General features: G+C 47.0%; 1 protein-coding gene across 1 annotated transcript in view; it reads right to left on the bottom strand.

The window, feature by feature from the left end:
• Positions 1–6,067, bottom strand: part of SOD3 (superoxide dismutase 3) — a 7,971-nt gene extending 1,904 nt beyond the window's left edge. The window contains exon 1 of the mRNA XM_004375135.2: positions 6,009–6,067. The gene's annotated coding sequence lies outside the window, so the exon portion shown is untranslated. The remainder of the gene's footprint in view (positions 1–6,008) is intronic.
• Between the last annotated feature and the right edge of the window lie 4,989 nt (positions 6,068–11,056).

Raw genomic sequence — 11,056 nt, forward strand, 5'->3', positions numbered from 1 at the left:
ACTGGACTCAGTCCGGTGGAGGCCTTGGTAGCTGTGGACAATTAGTCCTTCAGACTGATCTTTTCCTTGTATCCTGTTCTCTTCATTCTCCCTTGGACTTGGAGCTTTTTTAAGACAGAAACTAAGTTTTGTTCGTCCATATTCCCAGCACCTAGGCCCACACCTGGCACTATTGTTGTTAGCTGCCATCAAGTCATTCCAACTCATGGCGACCGCATACCCTATGGGACAAAACACTGCCCAGTCCTGCACCATCCCCACCATGGGTTGTGAATTGGATATTGTGATGCATAGGTTTTTCACTGGCTGATTTTTGGAAGCAGATAGTCAGACCTTTCTTCCTAGTCTGTCTTGGTCTCCAAGTTCTGCTGAAAGCTGTTCAGCATCATAACAACACACAAGCTTCCACTCTCAGATGGGTGGTGGCTGCACATGAGGTGCATTGGCTGGGAATTGAACCTGGGTCTTCCACATGGAGGGTGAGAATCTACCACTGAACCACCACTGGCCCCACATCTGGCAATACCAAACCTGTTGTCATCAAGTCGACTCATAGCAACCCTATGGGACAGAGTAGAACTGCCCCGTAGTGTTTCCAAGGAGCGACTGGAGGATTCAAACTGCCAGCCTTTTGGTTAGCAGCTGAGCTCTTAACCACTGTGCCACCAGGGCTCCCATGTGGCAATAGGAGACATTTAATGTGATTGTTGAATGAGGAGCCAAAAAATCTGAGGGGTAGGGATAGACATGCCATCAAATCCCAACACAATCCTATGATGCTCTCATTGAAGATGGAAACTTATTCTGGGGAAGGACAGAGGAGGTGATGCCCCTCTCCCCAGGGGACTCCAGGAAGGCTTCCCAGAGGAGGTGACATTTGAGCTGGGTCCCACAAGATGAACAGGGGTTTTTCAGCCAAGTCAAGTAGAAAGGCCATTTCAGGCAGGAGCCACTAAACGGCATGTTCACAGGCTGTGAACAGGCATGGTTTGTTTTGGGGATGGTGGGAAGTTTAGTGTGGCAGAAAGATTGTCTGCAATATGAGGCAGGCATTGAGGCTCGCCTCAACAGGAATATGAGGCAAAGGCTGAAAGACTGGGTTTGCTATGCTAAGGAGTGTGGATATTAACCAGTGGGAGAGTGCTGGTGGGAGTTTTTAAGCAGAGAAGTGGATGATGAGGATTAGGCAGTTTTTAGTTAACAGTAACAGGCTGGAGAAAGGATGCGGACTGGGGAGTACAGGGGAGTGGGCATGGGAAATGGCCTAGGGAGGGATGGAGACACAGAGAAGCAGAAACAGTCAGCAGGGACACCAAGCCAGAATGGTAAGGACTTGAACTGAGGTGGAGGCAGCAAAGATAGAGGAAGGCATGGGTTTGGGAGACGTCTTGGGTAGCAATGGCAGAAAGGAAGGAGACAGAGGAGTTGAAGATGACTCAGATTCCTGACAGAAGACCCTCGGTGAATGGGTGGTGATACCAAACAAACCAGCTGCCATCAAGTTGATTCTGACTCATGGCGACCCCATGTGTTGCAGAGTAGAACTACTCCATAGGGTTTCCATGGCTGTGACCTTTCAGAAGCAGATCACCAGGCCTTTTTTCTGAGGTGCCTCTGGTTGGATTCGAGCTGCCAATCTTTTAGTTAGTAGTCTAGTGCTTAACCATTTACACCACCCAGGGAATCTGTGGTTGTACCAGGCTCCAAGAAATGGAGAAAGAAGATGAGTTTCACTTGCGCCTGCAAAGGATGAGATGCTGGTGGGTGCCCAGGTAGGTATGTTTGGCAGACAAGTGGGAACATGGTTCTGGCACTTGGAAGAGGCAGTGTAGCTGGCAGGGGTTCTCAGTGTTGGCCACATGTCAGATTCGGGCCTTTAAAAATCATATACTCACCCCAAGAGATTCTGAGTCAGTGGGCTTGACTTTTTTTTTTTAAGCTTCATCAAAGATTCTGGAGCCCAGCCAGGGATTTTGGAGTCAGACCCTGTCATCGAAGATTCTGGAGCCCAGCCAGGGATTTTGGAGTCAGACCCTGCAGTGCAGTGAATTACTTAATATGCCCCTTCTAGCCATAGTCTTTATAACTCCCACCAAATGACTGGGTGGGACTATGCAAGTTAGGTGCTAGTGGCCCACCAAGGGGATTGGATAGCTTGCTAATACTGTAAATAAGGTGCATGTGAGGGTGGGACCATGCAAATAGGGTGTATGGACCCTAACGAGGGGATTGGTCAGTTTTGCCATCCTGCTAGGCTTAAAATGAGCCATCCCAGCGGCAGGAAGAGAGGATCCCCCCACCCCTGCCAAGAGAGAAGAGCCAGGAGCGGAGTGTGCCCTATGAACCTGAGATCCCTGTGCTGAGAAACTCCTAGAACCAGGAGACCAAGAGAGAGAGAGCTGTAACACCAAGGATGGCAAGAAGCGGCAGCAGAGAAACGGCAGCAGCAGAGGCAGGAGACAAGCAGGAGATGGCATGGTGGGCTTCCCAGCCTACAGAATGAGAAAGCTGAGCACCTTCGGGCAAGAGGCTTGCTGGCAGAGTAGGGTGCCTCTGGGCACTTGGTAGAGCCAGGTTTGCTGACCCACAGAGCTAGAGCTGAATGCCTTCAGGCCTTCCCCCTTGCGACGTCAGACAAAGAGGCCAGACATCCCTGTCATGCCATTCTTACAGACCCAGATTCAAAGCTCAACTGCGACACATACTAACTGTGAGACCATGAGGAAGTGACTGCCTCTATCTTTGCTTCAGGTTTCTGACCTGTAGAATAAAGTTAGTAATACCACGGAGGATTGAGGTGGGGATTAAATGAGATGTTACCTGCCAGGCTATTCTCATTTTAAAGTCTGCCCACAGGGATCAATGCTGCCTCCAAAGGACTGCTTCGAGTGTCAATTTACTGCCAAGGGCCTTCTCCAACCCCAAAGCTGCTACCAGTTTAAAAATAAATTCCAGGATTGAGTATTTATTCTTTACGTAGCCATTGTTGTTGTTAGGTGCCATCGAGTCAGTTCTGACTCATAGTGGCCCTATGCACAACAGAGCAAAACTTTGCCCAGTCCTGGGCCATCCTCACCATCATTGCTATGCTCGAGCCCATTGTTGCAGCCACTGTGTCGGTCTATCTCATTGAGGGTCTCCTCTTTTTCGCTGACCCTCTGCTTTACCATTACCTAACCATTACAGAAAGGCAATTTAGTACGGTGATTACAAGAATGGACTCTGGAACTCCCTGCCTGGATCTGAAGCCTGCCTCTGCCACTTACTGTTTTGTTTTTTTTTTTTTTAAAAAAAGAACCCATTGCTTTTGAGTCGATGTCAACTCATCATGGCAACTCCATGTGTTACGGACATAGTACTGCTCCCCAGGGTTTTCTTGGCTGTAATCTTTATGGAAGCAGATTGAACTGCCAATCTTTAGGTTAGTAGTCGAGCGCAAACTATTTGCACCACCAGGGCTACTTTCTAAGGGTTAGATATTTCTGTTATTTTTATTGCAAAGTAGCAGAGGAAATGCTGGACTACAGCCTCCAGACCAGCTCCGTCTTCTCTCTGAGCCTCGGTTTTCTCATCTGCAAATAGAGATCGTAATACTTACCTTAGTGGCTTGCTATGAGGCTGAAAGGAGACAAGCAGAATTGCTAACACCTATTAAACACATGGATCCCTGGTGGCGTAGTGGTTAATAGCTCAGCTGCTAACCAAAAAATCATCAGTTCAAATCCACGAGCTGCTCCCTGGAATCCCTCTGGAGCAGTTCTACTCTGTCCTATAAGGTCGCTATGAGTCAGAATCAACGCGAGGGCAACGAGTTTGGTTTTTCTTTTTTCTTAAACACATGTGCCAGGCACTGTTAAGCACTTTATTTACGTTAATTCATTTAAGCCTCACAAGAACCCTATGAGGTTGGTGCTATTGTTATCTCCATTCTAAAGTGGAGAAAACTAAGGTGCAGAGAAGTGAAGTGACTTGCGTAAGGTCACACATACAGTAAGTAGCTGGGACAAGATGTGAAGGTATGTAGTCTGCGCCAGAGTCAGGAGTCTATCTGCGGAAAGTAGTGCCTATGGCAATTACTTGTAAATTGCTGAATGATCTCACGCAGGAAACTGTGATGGCCAATAGAAATTGCTTATTAACGCCCCTCCTCAAGAGGTACCCAGGGCACACCCCCTACCTGCCATACCTTAGTTAAGCCTCTGTCACAGCCCATGCTTTCAGCACCGTAGTGCACAGCTCTCCCCTAAGGCACATAGCACAGAGCCTGGCACACACATAGAAAGTTCTCAGTAAATGGCAGCTCTTAGCTATTGGACAGAAGCTGCAGCTAGAGATAGATTGCAGGACCATCAGCAGAGAGATGCTAGTGAAGTCTTGGGAGGAGCAGGGGCCAAGAAAAGACTCCAGGAAGGAGCAGACAGAGAGAGATAGGAGGAGAAGCAGGGAAAGTGACATCAAAGAAACTACCTCTGAAGTGGCCCTGCTGCAGTGTTACTACAGGAGGGTGGAGGGGGGGAGGGCATGGGCGGACATCTCTGCCAGGCCCCACTCCCTCCATCTTCAGCAGCCCTCTCACCTTCTAAGGCAGTCCTGCCACTCAGGAGGTCTCTGCCGACCGGAAAGTTCTTCCTGAATGCTGTTGTTAGCTGTCTTCGAGTCAGCCGGACTCATAATGACCCTATGCACAACAGAGGAAAATGCTGCCCATTGTATCCCTAGGGTTTTCATTGGCTGATTTTCAGAAGTACATGGCCAGGCCTTTCTTCCTTGTCCGTCTTGGTCTGGAAGCTGTTCAGCATCATAGCAACACACAAGCCTTTACTGACAGATAGGTGGGTGGTGGCTGCGCAGGAGGTGCATTGGCCAGGATTTGAACCTGGGTCTCCTGCATGGAAGGCAACAGTTCTGCCACTGAACCACCACCGCCCCTTTTCCTGAATAGCATAGAGCAAAAGCAGATTGTTTTCGGTGTGTCGATGAAGATTTCTGTTTGAAGAATGTCTGCCATTAACATTCTAAGGAGACGTACTTCCGTTAAAGTAAAAAGCAGATTCTTCCTCAAACCCAGGTGATCTCCGACTCCTTGTTTCTTAAGGCTGTGACTCCTCTGTCCCTGGAGCCACCCTGCATCCTTTTCCACTTAGTTTGAGCTGTGAGTGACCAAGGGTTTACTGAGAGCCTGCTGTGTGCATGGGTCAGGAGGGGGAGAACAAGGTTATCAGAAAAGTGGGGTGGGGTTCTTGTCCTAAACCAAGTGAAGCCACGGAGCTTTGTCTCCTTTCTGGGTCTGTATCTGTGAACAATGTGATCCTCCTGAAGCCTTCGGTATTTTTTTTTTTAATCTCTCGGCACACTCCCAGAAGGAGCCAGTGCCGCAACCTTGAGCAGCTGGCTAGGTCCTCCCCTTTCTGTTTTCCCTACGTGGGTGGCTTTGCAGAGCGTCTGCTTTTCTTTAGGGAATCTCTGGGTGATATTAATGGTTAACACTCTCACTGCTAAAAGAAAGGTTGGAGGTTCAAGTCCACCCAGAGGCACTTCAGAAGAAAGGCCTGGCAATCTACTTTTAAAAAATCAGCCATTGAAAACTCTATAGAGCACAATTCTACTGTGACACACATGGAGTCGCCATAAGTTGGAATCTATTCAACAGCAGCTGGTGTTTTGCTTTTCCTTGGCAGTCTCTGACATCCAAGCCACACAACATCTAGAAATGCAGCGTTCATCACTCAAGATTTTTTTTTTTCCCCTAAAACTAAAGTCCCCTTGGACTGGCTTTTGCAGGTCCAGAGGAGGAATCATTTCTTTTGCCCTCATTGCCTTCCTGGCCCCTCACCCCACCTCCCCACTGACCCCCATCGGAGCAGCCCAACACTGTCATTACATGAGTTTCTCCGTCAAGAAGGCAATCTAATTCTTTTCCTAAAAGGGGCCTGTTTCCCCAACCTGGCTTCAAACTCTTAGTAAACACTCTCTGAGAAGAATGAAAGGAACCTCCACTAGGCACCCACCTTTCCAGCTCTTCCAAAACCACTTTCCCGGAAAGTGAGGACCAGCACCCAGACAGCAGCAGGAATGCAGGCGGACTCCGGAAGCTGGGATGTTTGTGGGAGTGCAGGAAATCCAGCCCAGGGGAGTGGTCAGCTGCCTGAGAGAAGGAGGTTGATGGGCTGGTTCAGGGAGGGAAAAGCAAGCCAGACTTTCTTGCTGTTAAACTGCCTCACCTCCTTCTCCTCTGTCCCCACCTCCCTCACTCCCCTTCCCATCCCAGGGTTCCCTTGCCAAGTATTTTTTCTCGTGACTTCACCAGCTTATGCAGATGTAGCCAGTGACCTTTCGCACGCAGCAGAGGAATAAAAATTAGAAAGAATATAGCCTGTTTGGAGAAGTGTACCATGGCCTCTTTATTGAGAGGTGTTTTGCTTTCCCCTGATTTCCTCAGCCATTGACTAGTTTTCGTTGGATGCTACTATTTAAGATGGAGATGGGCACCTGGCATGTGTATGTGATGTTTCCTCCAGAATCATGCCCAAAAGAATGAACAAATCTGTCTTGAAAGAAGTACAGCCAGAATGTTCATTAGAAGCAAGGGTGGCGAGACTTCGTCTCACATACTTTGGACATGTTGTCAGGAGGGACCAGTCCCTGGAGAAGGACATCATCCTTGGTAGAGGGCCAGTGAAAAAGGGGAAGACCCTCAATGAGACGGATCGACACAGTGGCTGCAACAATGGGCTCAAACATGGCAGTGATTGTGAGGATGGCGCAGGATCAGGCAGTGTTTCATTCTGTTGTACACAAGGTCGCTATGAGTTGGAACCTACTCAACAGCACCTAATAAATAACAACTACTTAAGATGGTGATGGGCACCTCGCACATGTGCGTGATGTTTTGTCCAGAATTGTGCTGCCCCACCTTAGAGAGGACTCTCTGGGTGGAGCAAGTGGTTAAGCACTGACTATTAGCGGAAAGGCTGGCAGTTCAAGCCCACCCAGAGATGCCTTAGAAGACAGACTTGGTGATCTGCTTCTGAAAGCCTACAGCTTTGAAAACCCCACGGGGCAAGTTCTACTCTATACACATGGAGTCAATGTGAGTTGAAATTGACTCGATAGCAACAACAACATCTTAGAGATATGGGGAGTGGTGTGGGGTAGTGGTTGCAAGCTCATCCTGCTGAGTCCCAGCTTTGTCGCTTCCTAACTGTGTGTTCCTGGACCAGCTGCTCCACCTCCCTGTGCCTCCCTCTCCTCATCTGTAGAATGGGGACATGACGCTGTCCACCTCACGAGATCGCTATGAAGACCAAATGAGATAAAACATATAGATGTGCTAACCCAGTGCCTGGCACACAGTCACACTAATAAATAATAATAATTGTTGTTGTTACCTGTTATTGTCAAAGTTATGGAGGAGTCTCTTAAACGCCTGTGTGGTCTGCGGGAGACATGAGTTCCTCCCCAAGGCCCTTTCTTCCTTGGCTGCCATTATCTTTTCTCAGTCACAGTAGTCTCTCCAGAAATAGAAGCTTTTCTTTCTCAGAAAAGCTCTCATGGGAAAAGGCAGCTTGCCTGCCTACCATTCCACCTTTCTTCTCCTCATGGGTTGCTCACTCCATGCCAGGTACTGTGCTGGTTCCTGGCCACCCAGAACTGGATGAGTCCCTGCCCTTTAGGGGTTCATACTCTGGGTAGGGAGACAGTGCAGTCAACAGACACCTCCAGTGCAGAGAGAGATGTACAGCAAGGCAGTGTTGGATGGGGCCCCGCAGGATCCCAAACACTAGTCCTGGCTGTAGGAAAGCTTGTTAAAATCTAGACTTTTGGGCTCCGCCCCAGGCCAAATGAATCAATTGCCAGGAGGAGCTTCCTATTGTTATTAGGTGACTGTCAGTCGATTTCTACTCATAGCAACCCCATGTGACAGAGTAGAACAGCCCCATAGGGTTTTCTAAACTGTAATCTTTAAGGAAATAGAATGTCAGGTCTTTCTCCCACAGAGCCGCTGGGTGGGTTTGAACCACCCACCTTATTGGCTAGAAGCCAAGCACTAACCGTTGTGCCACCAGGTCTTCTAGGAGCTTCCTAGGATCCATTTTTTTAAAAAGCTGGTGATTCTGGTGGACAACCAAGTTTGGGGACTACTGCTTAGCAGAAATAACTCAAACTAAAGGTCTTTGGAGTCCCTATGTGTTAAAAACGGTTAATGCGCTAGGCTACTCACCAAAAAGTTGGAGGTTCGAGTCCATCCAGAGGTGCCTTGGAAAAAAGGCCTGGTGATCTACTTCCAAAACATCAGCCAGTGAAAAAAACCTATGGAGTGCATTTCTACTCTGACACCCACGATGTTGCCATGAGACCAAATCTACTTGACAGTAACTGATAAAGGTCTTTGCCCAAGGGCAGAGAAGATGGGGACCCCTAAACCTGGCCTCTTAATCATTACCCAGCATAATGGGGAGATGAGAGAAAAGTCAGAAACAAGTAACAGGTGAGCCTGCACCTCTGGTTATCTCTGTAAACATCAGTGATTGCCTTGCAAGCCAAGATACTGAACCAAGTGTCCTCCATTTTTTACAGACCTGTTAATGTGTAATACAACAGAAAATCAACTCAGTGTTGCAAAGCAACAGTATTAGGAGATACATTTGAATGTAGTCTTCTTATTTATGTAGAAGAAATCTCTACTAGAGAACTTTGTACCTCTTTTATGCAGGAATGCAAGTTGTAAATAGCTCCCTTTCCTTGTGTTTGGATGCCCAGAGAATTAAATTTCACCAGAAAATAGAGTTGTTACAATGAGGAGAAAAAATTTGAAAGCAACAATTAGGGTTCAGTTTCTCTCTCTAAAAGGCCGGGTTCTGTGAGGTGATAGTTTATCCCTAACAGAGTACTTCAAGCACACCAGAGAAAAGTTCCAGAGTGTCTTACCTGCCCGGGGTTTTCCCAGCAACCTCTAGGAGGAATGGAAAGAACTGTATAGTTCAGGCTTGGTTTCTGTAGTTTTGTCCAATCACATCTGGGTAATATAGGGAAAAAGTAGATTTACATTGGCCAGGTAAGCAGGAAGAAAAGAAGCAGCATTCTAAGTAATAATAGCATCTAACATTTAATAAGTGTCTCTTGTGCAGCAGGGAGTCCCTGAGCAGTGCAGTCAATGTGCTCAGCTGCTAACCTGGGCTGCTGACTGAAAGGTTGGAGGTTCGCGTTCACTCAGTGGTGCCTCAGAAGAAAGGCCTGGCAATCTACTTCTGGAGGGTTGAGGGTTGGGTACAAAACCACTGAAACCTCTATGGAGCACAGTTCTACTCTGACACACATGAGGTCGCCATGAGTTAGAATCGACTCCACGGCAACTGGTTTGGCTTGTGTGCTAGGCACTGTGCCTGGCAAATTGATAGTGCTTATTAATTAATTATTAATTAACTAATTAATTATTACATGAAAATTAATAGTGCTGCTCCTCAGTGGAGATTATGCTCTTTTCTTGCTGGATCCTGGCAATTTTTAAACCCACTCTGAATGCCAGATGTAGAGATAAAACATGCAAATAAGTAGGTAGTGAAAACCAATCAGAACCAGGAACTTCCCAACTAGTTACACTTGGCTGGCTGTGTGAGGAGAATGATCAATGGGCAGCAGGACAGAAAGAAATGCCTTTTGCAATATGAAGGTGGGCAACTGAGAAGTGAATGTGTGTAAAATAGTCCTTCCGGAAAACAACAAAGTGAAATAGATCCAACTAAGTTCTTCCTGGCTCTGACCCTCACTCTAGTTCTACTTCCTGCCCTATCCCTGTGAGAGAAAACTCAGGTAATTCCTGCTTTGCCAAATAAAAACAAGCTGAGATATAAATAACTTCAAAGGATAGCCAATTAAGTGCTTTGGTATTTCCTTGAAATAACTGCATAGTTAACTCCACTTGGGAAAAGAGAAGCATTTTCAGCTTATTTTATGATCATATTTATTTAACAAACATTCATCGAGCCCAACAGTTATATCTACCTCCCTTCTTCCTTGCTGTCTTCCATTACAGAAGCTGGAAAGCCAGATGCTTGCTTTCCCAGCCTCCCTTTCAGCTAGTGGTGATCATGTGACCTATTTATAGCTAATGAGACATAATCTGATGTGACTTTGGGGAAAGCTTTCACTTTCTTTATGGAACAAATAAATGGCGGGTGTCACCCCTTTCCCTTTCCTCTTGCCTTGAACATGGGTGTGACAGCTATTGGGACTATGAGTTGACAAGAATAAGAACAAAAGGCCAGCATGCACAGGAGAGCATAGGGGAAAGATGAAAAGAACCTGAGTCCTCAAAGATCTTGTTGAGCACCTTAACTGACACCAGAACATCCCTAGTCTTCTTGTAATGGGAGAAAATAAAACTTAATGCATTCCACTCTTAGTTGGGTGTCTGTTCCTTGCAGTCAAATTCATGACTAACTGATGCAATTATTATGTGTCAGACTCTGCACTGTGATTGTTGTTGTTGTTAGCTGCCGTCAAGTTGGTCCCCAAATGATGGTGACCCCATGCACAACAGGAACAGATCGTTGTGATCCATAGGGTCTTAGCGTTTTCATTGACTATTTTTCAGAAGTAGATCACCAGGTCTTTCTTCCTCCTCTGTCTTAGTCTGGAAGCTCCACTGAAACCTGTTCAGCATCGTAGCAACACGCATTCCTCCAATGACAGATGAGTGGTGGCTGCCCTTGAGGTGTGCAGCCAGGAACTGAACCTGAGTCTCCCGCAAGGAAGGTAAGAATTTTGTCACTGAACCACCACCCTCTACTATGACTATGAAGATGTAGAAATCATAGCCTTACCTCAAGGGGCTCACAGTCTATTTGGAGAGACCTATATCTGAGGGATCCATAGAATTATCCACCATTTCACTTTCCTATTTTACAGGTAAGGAAACCAAGATGTAGAACGGTTGACTGACTTGTACAATTTAGCATTTGTTATGTACAGGTGAAGTACTTCAGCTCTGAGCCTTAGGCTGGTGATCTCCTACCTCACCAATTCCGAGCCTCCACCAATCATCTCCTCACATATC

The sequence above is a fragment of the Trichechus manatus genome, unplaced genomic scaffold (genome assembly GCF_000243295.1).
Source record: "Trichechus manatus latirostris isolate Lorelei unplaced genomic scaffold, TriManLat1.0 scaffold00034, whole genome shotgun sequence".
Lineage (NCBI taxonomy): Eukaryota > Metazoa > Chordata > Mammalia > Sirenia > Trichechidae > Trichechus > Trichechus manatus.